Consider the following 15970-nt stretch of genomic DNA (forward strand, 5'->3'; position numbering starts at 1 on the left):
CTCCGGTGGACGAGCGATATTCGGATGAGCATATTTATAAAACTCGTACAGGCATTAAGGTGGTGAGAATGGTTCTGAATAAGCCAATCCCGTCCTATGTATCAATACAGGGCATGCAATATTGGGTAACATATTATGGACAGAAACCTACCTGTAAAATATGTGAAGACACTCAACACACAGCACGGTTTTGTCCACACCGACGTGGTGCTATGGGTGAGCGAGTGATGCAAGATAATACTGGAGCATGTGCTACTCCTGTAGATATCCAGCCTAAGCAGTCATATGCAGCAAAGGTACATAGACCACCTAGCCAACGTTCAGCGCACGAGACGGATATAAAGGCTGACACACAATTTACAGTGTTGCCAATTCCAATCCAGTTGCACGAAAAAAGTGTGAACAATGAACGCGATAAAAATCTGCAAATAGAGCCGAAAAAAGCTGATGTTTTAGAACACAAAATGGACCCTACGAAGGAAACACCTCTACCTGCGTCTATCCACAGCACATCGTGGGCGGAAGAGGTGGCATCTTTAGACAACCTCCACAGTGACGTAAGGGATAACGTGTTGGTGACTGACAGTCTGGAAACAACTGATCAAGCGATGCGCGAGTCTGACACTACGAGTAATCTTCAAATGGAGACTGACATGTACGAAGCAGGAGGATCCCATACACTGGAAGATCAACAAAACAAGGTTCAGCTTGGTGAAACCACAACAGGAACTAAGGACAATGCCAAAAGAAAATCAAATTTGAAGAGACTCCAGGAACAGAAGCAGTTGAAGAAGAAAAAAGTACAACAAAATGTGGCACCTGACCCCCACCACAAGAAGAACGCGAAGCAGCAGGCAATAGCCCCCTCCCCAGTGCGTATAACCAGATCCCAAAGTGTGACAAATTTGGCCCCGAGTGTTGATTTACAACCTGTGATCGGATCCAAATTCAGTGTTTCCCCTAGTGTGTCTAGTGAATGTGTGGGTGCAAGTAAAAATGAAAGTCAGAAATAGCATGTGTAAAATGAGTAAAGGTATATGATGCTTGGTCACGTGTTTACACGAGGTACCGTGCACATATGCAAGGTTTACGTTTCGTGTGCATGGAAGTGAGTGGAAAAACAGTGTACGAATGTTAGTGTCCTCTGGGCAAAATGTATAATTCACAGTGTTGGGTAATCCTAGTTCTTAAATTTCTGTTAGTTGTATATATGATGACTACTCTCCGTTTAGCTACGATCAATATTAACAAAATGCGATCTTTCACTAAACAGGAGGCGCTAGGAGATTTTTTCCTACAATCATCTTTAGATATAGCACTTCTTCAAGAATGTGGAATAACAGCATTTAACCTCCCCCCAAACATATTAGTCTATAATAATGCGACCTTTCAAGCAACGGGAACAGCCCTGTTAGTACGTAACACCGTACCGATTACAAATGTGATGTGCCATCCCAATGGTAGAATTATCTCAGCAAAAATAGCTAATGTTTGGGTATATAATTTATATGCACCTTCAGGGACACAATTTAGGAAACAGAGGGATGCGTTTTTTGCGACGGATGTCGCTACTGAAATGCAGGGTACAAGAGAACATATAATTTGCGCGGGCGATTTCAATTGTGTCCTGCATCCGCAGGACCAAAGACCTGGCTTTAATACCTCCAATTCTTTGCAAAAATTAGTAAATGGGTTTAATTTTACAGATGTATGGAATGACAAATATTTTGGACAGAAAGGGTACACGTACATTCGTAATAATTGTGCTTCCCGTTTAGATCGATTTTATGTAACACCACATTTACGCCAACAAATCAAGTCACTTAGTATAACACCCACCTGTTTTTCAGACCATAGTGCCGTAATCATGGCGATAAATGTGGATATACCAATAGTACCGAGAGGGTATGGCTACTGGAAATTAAATGCTTCTATCCTTACAGATGCAAATTTCCAACAAGCCTTTCAGGACCAATGGAATGTATGGGAAGCACACCGTACCAGACAAAGTGATATAATTCGCTGGTGGGATGAAATTCTTAAACCGGGCATAAAACGGTTTTGTCTTAGTTATTGTAAGGAACGTTCTAGTGACTGGAATAATAAATATAATTTTTATTACCGTGTGCTGCGTGAACTTATTCATGAAGCCACTGAAGGGAAACAAGTGCAAACAGAGGTAAAACGTGTACAAGCTGTACTGCTGAGGATGACAGCTGAAAGACGACAAGGTGTAAAAATTCGCAGCAGACTCTCCCACTTTGATAAAGAAGAGGTTGCATCTATAAGCCATGTGCTGCAAGAAAGACACAATGCGAAAAGACAATTTATTAGCGAAATAAACGACAATTCTGAAATTAAAATAACAACAGCCCCGGAAATACGTAACAGATTTTACAACTATTTTGAGAATCAATTTTCCCAACCAATAACACATAATGCAGATTTGACGAATAAATTGGAATCCTTGTCCGAGGTCCTTGACGATGAGGAACGTGAGCAATTAAATAACGACTACACAAGCGAAGAAGTATTCCGTGCGGTTAAGTCAGGGAAGCCGTTTTCTGCACCTGGTCTGGATGGGATACCAAACAAACTCTACCAAACATTTTGGACGTTGATGGGAAAAACACTAACTGAATGGATAAATGCAGTGTTCCGAAGGTATAAAATGGGAAAATCCTCAAATACTGGGATTATAGTTTTAATACCAAAATGTGTGAAACCCACTGAAGTTGGTCAATATAGACCCATTACCCTCTTATGTACTGATTATAAAATATTCTCTCGCTGTATGCTAGGCAGACTTATGCCTTATGTAGAAAAACTAGTTGGAGATACACAATATGTTTTTGGTATGAACAAGAAAATTACAAATGTCTTACAAACGCTTCGTGAAGTGCTTACTTGTTATAGAGTCAATAGCAATAACCATGATAATGCTATATTAGCAATATATTTTCAACGAGCATTTGACTCGGTACACCATGATTACATATTTAATGTGCTTCAAAAGTACGGTATACGTGGACATTTTCTGTCAGCATTTAAAAGCCTTTATAGTAACGCAACATCCAAAATACCAATAAATGGATTTATGACAAGAGAACTTCCTATTCACAAGGGAGTAAGACAAGGTGACCCATTATCGATGATAGCTTTCTGTATCTCATTGAGACCCCTCCTTTCTGCATTAGAAAAGCAAGTACAAGGCATCACCATACAATCTATAAACACAAAGGTGTTGGCCTATGCTGATGATGTCAATATATTAATAAATACGCAGTCTGATATTGCTGCGACGTCTAAAGTATTACAGGAATTTGGTCCCCTTTCAGGGCTCACAGTAAATCAGAAAAAATCAACTCTTATGCATTTAAACCCGGATATAACTTACCCTCAGAGCGGAGAATTTCATGTTGTTCCATCGATAAAAATACTTGGAATAATTTTCGCGCGCTCCCTTCAACGAATGATCCAGTTAAACTATGACAGAGTGATAAATGGTGTTAAAGCAGTTCTACAAATGAATAAATTTCGAATACTTAGTATACAGTCAAGAGTGACGTTTGTACAGGTGTACGCTCTCTCCAAGGTGTGGTATGTAGCAAAAATCCTCCCGTTGCGGCAACTGGATATTTTTAAGCTCAAGAGTGCTGTGAACTGGTTTGTCTGGAACGGTCAAATCTTGCGTGTAAATCACGCTACGCTTTGTTTACCCTATGCAGAAGGGGGAATGAACCTTGTAAACGTGGAATATAAAAGCCAGGCTCTACGTATTCAAGCTGATGTAATGACACTGATTCAACACCCAAACACCCTCACTAGTAAAGTTCTGAGACACGCCTTGGACAACATTCAATTGGAGGTCCCCATTGATGTTACAAGACTTCCAGACAGATTATGGTATTTTAAGAATACAATAGTGGATATCAGTTACGCTTTAAATACAATCTCCAATCCTTCCAACGCAAGATACGTCAAAAATATATAAAAGACTGTGTTCACTATCACAAAAACAGTGTAAAATTGTAGATCGGAATCCAAGAGTCAAGTGGCGGGAAGTATGGAATAATATACAGGCCCGCCACCTTACGTTAAGAGTCAGATCAGCGTGGTATATAATTGTACACCAAATATTCATTACTGGAGTTAAACTTTATGATATAAAATTAGTAAATACTCCAATATGTGCTACATGTAATGTACAAGATAATTTAGTGCATAAGCTTAGTGAATGTCAAATAATCCAAAAATCATGGTTATATATCAAAAAACTTGTGAGTACAATTTGTCGTACATCAGAACGTAACATTTCAGTAGATATTCTTTTGTATCCTTCCTTTGCATATTATCCAAGAACAAAACGCCACAGTGTACAATGGCTCTTAGGCCAATATGCCCTTTTTGTATCCATATATAGGCAACAAGATTTTCACATCCAATTTATCAATCACCTGCACCAGGAATACCAAATGATCCCTCGTTGTAAAAGAGATATGTTATATGCAAATTTCCTAAATGTAATGTTAACTTTATAATGACAAAAGTGTATAACATGTACAATAATATGTAATAGTTTCAAATAAAAAAAAAAAAAAGTGTTTACCGTTCAGGACTGTCAATCTGATGGTCGTAGGTTCAAACCCTTCAGGTGGCCGAAAATTTTCGTAAGTTTTAGACCTATCCCATTGTGTTCATTGTCCACGCCATGAAACGGAATGATTCAGTTTGGAATTAACGATGGGGGGAGGGGAAATATTAAATTACAAAATCTCCATTTCAACGAACCGAGAAGTGGACAAAAATTGGGTAATTCTTATAAATATTAAAATTACATTAATGTTTTTAGTGGTATAATCGCAGGTAAAATCAAAGATCTTACATGGAAGATTTTATCTTGCTCTCAACTAAGCCAAAAGACATTTCGCACCGATCTAATACATTCTCCAATACATTTCAAAATGTTATTAAATGTTCCATGTCGATAATTTGACTAATGCATCAATTCTTGACGCTGAGTCGATATTTTCTGCAACTACCTCTTCTCTTCAGTCCCTTCTGCTCTTCTCTTCTCTTTCTCCTTCTTCTCCCCTCCTTCTGCTCTGCTTTTATCTCATATTTTTTATCTCCCTACTTTTCTCGCATCTTATCTCCATCCCACTCATCTCCACTCCTCGTATCTCCTTTCCTGTCTTAGATTTCCGACTCCACTGGACTTTTCTCCTTTTCTTTTCGTTCTTCTCTTTTTCTCTCCTTTACTCTACTCTTCACTGATCTCTCATCTCGTTTTCCTTCTCTTTTCTCTTCTTTGCTCCATTTTCCTCATCTCTCCTAGAATCTTCTTCCATTCTCCTCACGACATTTCTCCTCGTCTATCCTCTCTTTCTTCTCTCCTCTACTTTTCCTCTTCTCCTTTCGCTTTCTATTTCTCCTCTCCTTTGTCACCTTTCGTTTTCTATTACCTCTTTTCCTTTCTGTAGACTCATCAGCAATGAAATACTAGAAAACCTATTTCTTTTTCTTTGAGAAAGAATTTTGTCACTTGCGATATAATAGTGATATTTTTAATAATTTTATACAATAATACTTGTTTTTATTTCTTTCGCGTATTTTATAAATATCTATTGTGCATGTGGCAACCCTGAAATTGAGCCTAAATGTACACGCAACCCACCAACGCCTTGTGTAAATTGGGTTGCCTAGTTTAAAATGTCGTTGTCCTAAAACTTTTGAGATACACTTTACAAGAAGAATTTAGTGACTTCACCAGTTTGTTTGTGCAATGAATATACTGCAACTCCAAACCACATTATATTTCAATGCAAACTTTATGAAACTTACAGAGAACCATTTTTACAGGAATTGTACAGGAGTGGACATCAAGCGCCACTGACACTGCCTTGTTTACTGACTTCACCTTCATCCTCGGTAATCTATATTCTTACAAAATATCTTAATAAGTCTAATATAATTCTGTAAAAGTGTAATGAAATTTGGAAACTATTTATTATGAAAGAAATAATTGTGAGTAAATATTATGTGCATACATGTATATAATACCAATTGATAAATTGTTAACTGGTGCATGGATTTTGTCCACAACCAATAAATATTTTATGGATATATATAAAAAAAGGATCAATAAGAACTTGGAAACAGAGAAATCAAGTACTCGTATAATTTTGGGTTTTAGAGTTTTCTTCTTGCCAATAAGTTGAAAGTAAGCAATTAATTACGTAATTTGACTTTCGCTATATGTGAGTGAATTGCCCAACGTTAGTATTGAAAGTTCTAGTGTTTTATTGGTAAGTGATTATGAAATATAAGTGATTATAAAACTGCGTTTAACTTTGAAAACAGTGTTGTGTTTCTTTTCTACCCAGCAAGCCCTGATGATTTGCAAAGATTCTCATGTTCCCGACTAAAGGAGTAGCGGACTAACTTTGTGACGACTGGTGTCCAACCGGGGGACGTTGCATAGTTTTTTCCTCATTTCAAAGTTTGTAGGATGTAAATATCGCAAGCCATGAAATATGAAGAAAATATCGAAGGACGCATATAACATGTCGGTGCTTTGTACTGCGGGGAGCAAACCACTTTTCCTGCCAAGGGTGCCAAAATATCTATCTACAGGGCTGTCGGGAGTCAACCTATACATTCAAAAAATGAAACTTACTGGAATATTTAGTACTACTTGTGTTGCATTTGTCACAAAAGTTCCAAAGAATCCCGTTGCTGGTTTCGGAAAAATTGCTTCATCAATATGGCCGACGTTAGAATTTGTAGTGCATTCTTTAAACGCTTATAACTTCTCACAGTAAAGAGATAGAACCTTAATTTTTGCACGAAAATCAGAGGAATCAATAGTGAAATTTATAGAACAAAGTTTTATCTGTACGAGACAATTTTCGTAACAAAATCTGCAGAAAATTAGGTTGTTCTTATCTGTTTTATAAAGTTTTGGCGTAAGTAACTCAATAATTATGAAGTACTATTAGACATTTTGACATTATTAGGACTAGTACCTAAAAATCACCAAAATATGCAAAATAAAATATGCTCTTATGACCTAAAATTTTACAAAATATGCACTATAATTTGAAAAAATATGCCCTTATAACCAGACTGTTTCAAACATCAATATTTAACTTATGCTGAAATATTTACATATACATATGAGTTGAAATGCACAATGAATACTTTCTGTAACTTTTCAATTAAAAATGAAAAAGATTTTGCTGCAGTCCAAAAGAAAAAACCTCGAGTGAACGTGGTAGTAAGAACGAATCCACTTGGAAAATGACTGTATATTCTTGAAAATGTGAAAATATGTTGAATATGACCGAAAATCCATCAAAATATGCTTTATCACGTAGAAATGGCGAAATATGCCCTTAAAAAGCACCTTAATTAAATTAGTTTCTTCACAATATGAATTTCTATATATTTAGGGAACACATCACCCTTAGCAAATATATGCTATGTCATAAAAATCCTTGCCCTAGACTTTATAATTGGTAGAGCGTTGTAAGAACTTTTAAACGATGGCTGTGACCTCTCTTGAGTAAACACTGCAACGAAACGAAAATATTTCACTAAGAGAGGAAGAAAATAAGAAGTTGTATGTATTTTCTCGCTTTTCTTCCATTGTTGACTATTCACGATAATGTGAATGGATTATGATTAGACATATCTGGTATAGGAACACTGTAGCCAAATCGAATACCTGAATCCGGAACTTTTGCAGGAGAATTTTACGTTAGGAGCAAACATCGAAACTTGATTGCCGTGGTCACTTCCAGAAAAAGGAAGTGCTGGGGGAGGGAAATACTCAACCCTCCTTGAAGATTGCAGGGTTAAATATAGAATAATGGCGGACGGTTGCCATCGGGATATTTTCAAGGCGAGTCGAGCAATCTATTAATTCCACTCGCCACGTGCGTTTCCTGGAAATATGATTAGCTGCGTTTCCAATTACGTAATCCGAATCTTCCACACTCTTTTCACTCATATCGAGGGAATTTCCAAGTTATTCCACGGAAATTTCCTCGTCTCTGCGGCATGAGAGTAATTTCCTGTCGAGAAGTGGTGCTGGAGTGCAGCTTCTTCCTTTGCAGGTTTTGCCCCAGGTCTTAGAACATCTACCTAGCAACGCCAATAAGACTAAGATTATATCTTTACGAGGGACATGCCCATACCCAAAGGTGCCAACCCCCCTTGAACTATGAAATATTTTGTCAAACTGTAAAAACCTTCGAAAACAACATTGATGATTTTTCAGATTTTGCAAGAAGTTCGATTTTGTCCTTGCATAAATGGGTTGTTTGTGGCTTAGAAGTCTGCTGTCTGCAATATTTGGTAACCACAGATGGAACACTGCATTTTAGAAATGAGATTAGGTAGTTGTTCTCTAATGGAAATGAAACAACTTCATTATAAATTTGCCAGTCGGTAGCCAAAGTAAAATAAATTCACTCAATCAACTACTTTGATTCCGCAATTATTCATTTTTTTTTTTTTTTGTAAGTAAGAACAGAGATCCACTACAACTTCTATACCCTGTTCCAGCTAACTGTGGAGCCAGGCAACGCATAGCGTCAGAGAAGCGAGGGAAATCTATTGGCCAGAGCGATGCAGTAGAAGCTGATGGGAAGGCTGGTAACTTCAGTAGCCCCCCCCCCCCTCTCCACGCAATTGCGTTCCTCTCGCGTGTTCATTGGTGGAGCCGTCTCCCGTCACTACAGTCGGGACGCGCTAGCAAGCGGCGTGGAACCACCCACTCTGGTAGCGACGCGCTGTTGCCGGATTGACCTACTTCAGGATTTTCGCGAGCCCACAGAAACATGAGGAAGGCTGAACTACTGCAGCTCCTTATGTTACACAAACCCCAGTTCCCCATATATCGAATAGACAAGCTTGCAGAAGAAGCGGGACATACGGTGGTCCGTCTCGCGCCTTATCATTGTATGTACAATGCAATCGAACGTATTTGGGCACAGGTCAAAGGGCTGGTAGCACAGAGGAACACTTTGCCACCTTTTACACCGTCTAAAATTTTGCAATTGACAGAACAGGCTATCGGGGATGTGACAGCAGATAGGTGGCGTTCGGGTATATAACACGCAAGGAAGATTATTTCCGAAGCATGGGAAAAGGAGGGAGTTGAAGAGCAGCAAATGGAGGATTTTGTAATTTCACTTGGGCGGGAAGACAACAGTGACAGTAGTAGCTCAGATGAAGATGTTCCTTTACCAACCAACAATGAAGATGATCTTGGGATAGCGCCACTGCAATGGTAGCCGGTAAGCAAAAACAACTGATTCTTTAACTACTACTTCTGTTCTTTCATTCATTTTTTATGTTTTTACATACAGGTAGCTCAAAACATTAATAACACATGTACCGAATGTATCATTAATGTTAAGGAAATCGAGCAATTGCCAAGCGTTTCGTTGTAATTTATTGAACACTGTATTGCCAGAACCTGTATTCTCACATAGCTCCCAAATTATCTCACTTCTCACACCCACATGTGCCTCCCCGATGGCACAGTGGTAGGGTAAGTGTTGTCGCCTTGTAATCAAGTAGTCCTGGGTTTGATACCCTGTCGAGGCACATAGTGGTTCGGATCTCACTTCCAACTGTAGGTCCATTCCAGATTAGCCGTAGTGTGCATAAAGTGGACTTTAAAACACCAACTCAATCAATCAATTCACACACAATTGATTTGTTCTTGATAAATTCTTCTCTAATACAGTAACTCAGTTCTATAAAATTCTGTTTTAGAGGTGAATTTTTGTAGGTCCCTCAAAATATAATTTAAAACCGTGTTAACGAAACGAAATTGTAAGTAATTTGTTTATACGTAATTTGCCCTAATTTTCAAGAAATACATTTCATTTGTACGTTCTGAAGCTTCAACAATCGCGGCGTGACAAAGAAGGCAACGAGAGGCGGCATGAAATCAAAGGAGAACGATTTGCCACAGTTTTGTTCATAACACAAGACGCATTTTCTTTTGTTGGTAATTGTGATACGATACAGCATAAGTGAAAAGATGCCGGTAGCTGATGCTTGCAATGTACCATAATAAAAACACAACAAAGGTTCTTTCAGTGAAGGTTTTCGGTTGCTGTGTAGAGCAGGAAGACAAAATGTTTCATGCTTGCCAGAATGTAAAATTCACACTGGAAGTTAACGTCAACCTACAAGAAACTTCAGATTCAAACTTCTAGATTCGTTAATTTAGCACTTTACGACGGAAATAACATATATTAGCATACTGATACGTACGTGCTTAATTTCGTGTGACGCTTTTTTCCCGAGCTTGCCAACAGCTGACTAGCCTGTCCGTGTGTTTGTGCGAACGTGGCAACGTAGAAACCCCCCAGCCACATGGCAGCCAACGAGGAGACAGAATTTTGTCACGTTCTGCCGTTCTGCGTTCTGATTGCACGCCGCTTCTTATCGCGTCCGTACTGTAGTACTTGCGCAGTTCGCCTGCTCCACAGTTACCTGGAACGGAGTATAAGCAGCTCCCACAAGTGACTGGGGTTAGAGAGCAAGTGGTTCATATAATGAAATGGCGCTTGTGGTTGTTTGAGGGAAATTGTCGTTAGGTTTCATTGGCCGTTGGAGTTTGCATTCTTTTGGCTGCTTCCAAATTTTATAGATGAACCCAAAACATTCTCATTGCATCAATATTGTTTGTATGTAGGTATCAGACGATAGCAGGGATGAAACAATTGCATCCTAAATAGACCACAGCCAAAATATCTCGATTTGTTTGCAGTTTGGAAATAGAGCATTTACATTCTCAATGGACGATGTATTACCGCTTGCGTACCTTAAAGCAGTCTGCAAAGTAAACAGATGTAATACAACTTCTCCAAGTGGAAGCAAAACCACGAAATTAGTGGAAGCCTAAAAAATACAAGGCAGGTCAAAACAAGCACAGGAAAATAACATGACATGCATTTGCAACAACGTGGAGTTTTATAACTGGCCCCAGTGCTTTAGGCCGCACAGAAAAATCATATGAACAACAATAAGCTCCCTAAATTTCACAACGATAACAATCCATAACCCAAAGGAATACGATTCTCCCGTATGAAAATGTCGGCTACGTGTCCAGAACCCCAAGGCTTAAGAAATGTATCTCATCAAACATTCTAAAACTAAACATTGAATCCGCAATAATTAAAGCTACACCCTACCCAGTTCTTCTGCAGGCAGTCGGGTATGAACTGGTACTTCCCTACCAAACTACCACGAATTCCCTCTGTTCTGACTTAAGTTAAATGACGTACTCTATGCTCTATGACTGCCACCTGTTGGATGAACTTCTAAACTCTCCCACATTACAGCAGGACAGAGTTTCCAAGACCTGTCACGATAAAAACGAAAGCAATGCACTCAAATATGTGATATGAACGTCAATACTAAATAATGTGTGACTTGTCTTCACAATTGAGTTTTCGTCAGACCAAATATTCCGGGAATACGCGAATGTGAAGATGAATTCTTGTGGCTAAATTACATTAATAAAACGCCTGTAATTTGTAATGTAGAAAGGAAAATGCCGCAAACCAAAGTTAGTTTTTCAGTCATAATCGTAACACTTATTTTTTGTTACCTTACATAAGAATTCTACAAGTTATTGTGTATACAACGAACAGTCTACGAATCATACACAATTGAAGTTTAAAGATATGTATGTGTGATAACATTAAATTTACAAGGAAAATATATCAACAATTAATTTGTACTGTAGTAAGTCACAAAGTGCATGAAATTTATTTTTTTATGTAGAGACGAGAGGTGGAAACGTGTTTCTAAACAGTATCATTTTCATTGCAACTATGGTAAATTTCTACATTCAAAACGCAGACGGGTAATTGTATTTTGGGTTTCCGTTTGCACGAATAGCAAAATGAAGTTGGGCCATTCCATTGTCACTGGCGGGACGCACAGACTACATTTTGGACATTAAAGTAACTATTCTACCAGCAGTTAAGCAACATTTTTCTTAACTAAACACTTTTGATTAAACATAACTACCCTTAGAATACATTCGATTTACCTAGGTATAACTGTAGATGAACATATTTTTTCCACGGGTAGACCAAACAAAGCACTTCCTCTTTACTTAATAAGAACTTTTAATTTAATTTCCTTGAATTTTCAAATGATGAAAAATAAATTACTTAAGACAAAGAGAGGAAGTAATTGACCTTTGAATATTCTGTTGTTCAAAGTAAAATGTAACAGTTATAGGAGAAATGTCTTTTTGGTGTCATGGTTGGGACACAATACAAAAGTAAATAAAAAAGTTAAAATGAAAAATATACAAAAATACCTTATACTAGTGCTGTTTTTTTCTGAGCAGAAAGGTTCCGGTACCCTTCAAGTTGGTTTGTTCTAGTCTTCATCATGGATCCCACTTTAAACTGTAGGTCCAGTCCCGATTGGCCTTACTGTGCATAAAGTGGACTTAAAACACTAAACCAATCTAGTTTTCGCCATAAGAACTACTCACATTACTATTTTTATGTTCATAAATAATCACCTATAAAAAAGGTACCGTTCCGTAGCATCTGAAAAGAAAAAGCACTGATTTCTACTACTAAGTAAGTTATGTATAATTCTTGAATTTTTATCCAAATGGTAATTTTAGATTGCTGTCTCACAAGATAAAATAAAATTACATTAAAGCTCACCTTCCAGGCGATTCTTAAATCATACAAAATATCACTCAAATGTATGAAGTTCGCATGAACTACAAAATCTTCATTAAAAAATGCAATAATTGCTGTTTGTAGAACAGAAATGAAAGAACATTAATCATACATGAGATAAGAAGAACTACCTTCATAACCTTTCCAATTCCGAACCAGGTTTTACGGTGTGATATATTGGCCTTTGCCGTGATACACGAACGACTTGTATTTCGTTCAAAATGCAACTTGCGAATCATGTGACCTCAAGCGATTTGTAAGGCCATCGTCCAACCTTGATACTTTCGCCGAATTAGCAGTTGAAGCAATTTTAGCAACACGACTGCCATGCTTCATCTAGTGGCGGCATAAAGTGTTTCCTTGATTATCATATAATTAGGATTCAGATCTTCGTGACATCACGGCAGGGAACTCTTAACGCGAAGACTTACTCCACATTAGTTCTTTTCCCATTCGGTAGATGGCAGCCTTGATGTTCTCTGCACCGATAACGCCCTACACTCGACCGACTCCACTGATTAGTCTTGTCGGAAGTGACGTCACTTAGTGCAATTCGAGAGCACCAGTTAAACTAGCATTCCAGTCTGTAGCACGTAGAGCTCAAGATTGCAGACTTGAATACTTGACTCATGGAAATGTACATTTGTGACTGAACTGTAAGACCATTCTCGAAGTATGCTCGCTTCAAGCACTGTCCTGTACCTTTCGGACACGGCCTGATTGTATATTCTGCTCGAGTTTTCTGATTTTTAAAAGAAAAATCAACGCACCGAAGACAGCATTTTGATCGTTCTTCTTTTCAAAGACTTCTACCATATCAACGTCCAAAACTCGTGAAGTTACTGCCGCTGATATGGGTCTATCTGTCCATATCTGTCCATCAAGAGTTGACGCAATCATTTAGGCACAAGTAGACCACAGCCACGCACAGGAGATTCGCATCGCAAACGCGTGAAGGCGGAAATTAAACGCCTTGTCGACCATGCACGCAGACAAAGACGTGCAAACAAGATGTCGTGGCTGCCAGGTCGTAAATAGTCCCAGTATTCTGCCGCGCTGGTCGTAAAACGGCTGCTTTATGCATCCGCGATGGTGCAACCTTATCCCTTTGGTATTTGCAGTGAGTTAAACGCACAGCTCAGCTCAACTTAAAACACCCAACTGATCAATAAGGCCAATGACTCATTCTTAACTTTTCGTTATTTATTCAGAAGAAAACGGCATAATGCAAAATCGAATTGGGCGAGCCGGTAGGGCGTTTGACTGCCATGCGGGAGACCCCGGTTCGATTTCCAGGGTGGGTGATGTCAGATGGGAAATTTTCTTGCAATGTTCCTCCATGGAGCGACTTTGGGGTTCACCCAGCCTCAAATAAATGGGTATGTGGGGCGGGGAAGCGTGTTGCTGATCACATCATCTCCACAAATGACCAATATATTGTATTTAGCCCAGTCAATGAAGGACAAAAAACATCGGATGTCGGGAATAATTCCGTAAGAGCTGAATTTTGGACAGTTGTTAGTAGCGCAAAATCTCAAAAGTGCCTTCAAGATCGGATGAATTAAGAACTTGCAAGCAAGGAAACCGCCTATAGTGTTGACATGTTTATAAACTGAATTAGCTCAGATGTGTTGATAGCAATCACACTGTGCAACATAGTTTGGATACCACTTCAAATTTCAACTCATCCACGTGACGTAACAGTACTGCTGCTTTTACTTCTAGATGACTAAATAAGTCCAATGATGTAGCGTGGGTTTGACGTCACTCAAGAAACCGTAAATCTTCTGAAACCAGGCCAGTTCCGATTATTGCATGCGACCAACCAATATTCAAAATATCTAACTGGATTCAGTGGTTCTGGGCTGGCCACAACTAGCCTATATGGAGACGAGAAGAGAGTCTACATGTTGGGAGGCTCCACGTTGAAATAAATTGGGCTACAACTTTTATTCGAAACAATTTCCTGTCACTTAATTTGTTCAAAAGTTACGAGGCAAAAACTTTAAAAAGTGGTAGAAAATATTCACTCTTTAAATATTATTTCTTAAATTACGGCAAAACCACTTACATTATCAAAAACTTAAACAGAACCATTTTTGTAGCCCATCTAATGAATATGAAGTCTAAAGAAAGATCACCTTCCTACGATCATTTCTTACGAAGATATAGGTCAATAACTGAGAGTCTGCAAAATTGATGTTTGAGGGAGGGGCGCTAGGGGGAAGCACCACGAGGAGGGGCAGGCACTTTTGGGATTTTGCACTACTAATAGTGTTCTAACAACTAACCAAAATTCAGCTTTTACGGAATTATTCCCGACATGAAACCTTTATTAGCTGGGCTAATGTGTTGAACCCTACCTCTAGATCACCCATATATCTCAACGGCTTGTTGCAATGAAGAATTCCCACCACTTAATTTTAGTATTTAAAAACGTAATTGCCAAAGATTGACTAATCAGGACTGGACCTGTAAAGTAAAATGTTCTTCCACCTGGGATCCAACCCCAGCAGACCCCTTGTGCTCACCTCCATGGTGAAGAGGTTATCACAGCGCGCTACCACAGCACGAGGTCCGGGTTCAAATCCCGGCCCGGGCAAGTGTGTTCTTCGTGAGTGTCGCTTCATCAATTTCATCATTTCACTCATCCTCATCGTGGCGGTAACCAAAAGTGGCAGAAAAGCGACGGTAAATAATAAAAGCAAATCTAATCGATTTCCGTTCAGGCGCAATGTGAGCATAAAGTGAATTTGACTGTGCATATTAATTTTTGTTTACCATCGCGACGATGAGGATGATTGATAAGAAATTGATGAAGCGACACTCATCGATTCCCAAGCTTGGATTCGAATCTGGGATTCGAACCCGGGATCTTTGACGTCGTACCGCTCTGTGCTAACCAATCTTCTAAGGTCAGCGAACCGATTTTGTATGTGCGTACAGGGTGTCTCAAAAGTAATAGCGCAAACTGACACAGGTGAAAGTACACGATAATAGAAGCAAAAAAGTCTCGGTAAACATGGGTCTGCAAACGAGCCGTTTTTGAGATAATCTCGAATGTGTGATTACAAGTCGCCACTGACTTCATTGTTTGTAAACGTCGTCCTAGTTGGTAAAAATGACGCAAAATTTTAAAAAATGGCCTTAAAAATGACGCAGAATTTTAAAAATGACCTAAAAATGACGCAAGATTTTAAAAAATGGCCTTAAATATGACGCAAAATTAA

Source organism: Lepisma saccharinum, chromosome 21, assembly GCF_977018435.1.
Source record: "Lepisma saccharinum chromosome 21, izLepSacc3.1, whole genome shotgun sequence".
NCBI lineage: Eukaryota > Metazoa > Arthropoda > Insecta > Zygentoma > Lepismatidae > Lepisma > Lepisma saccharinum.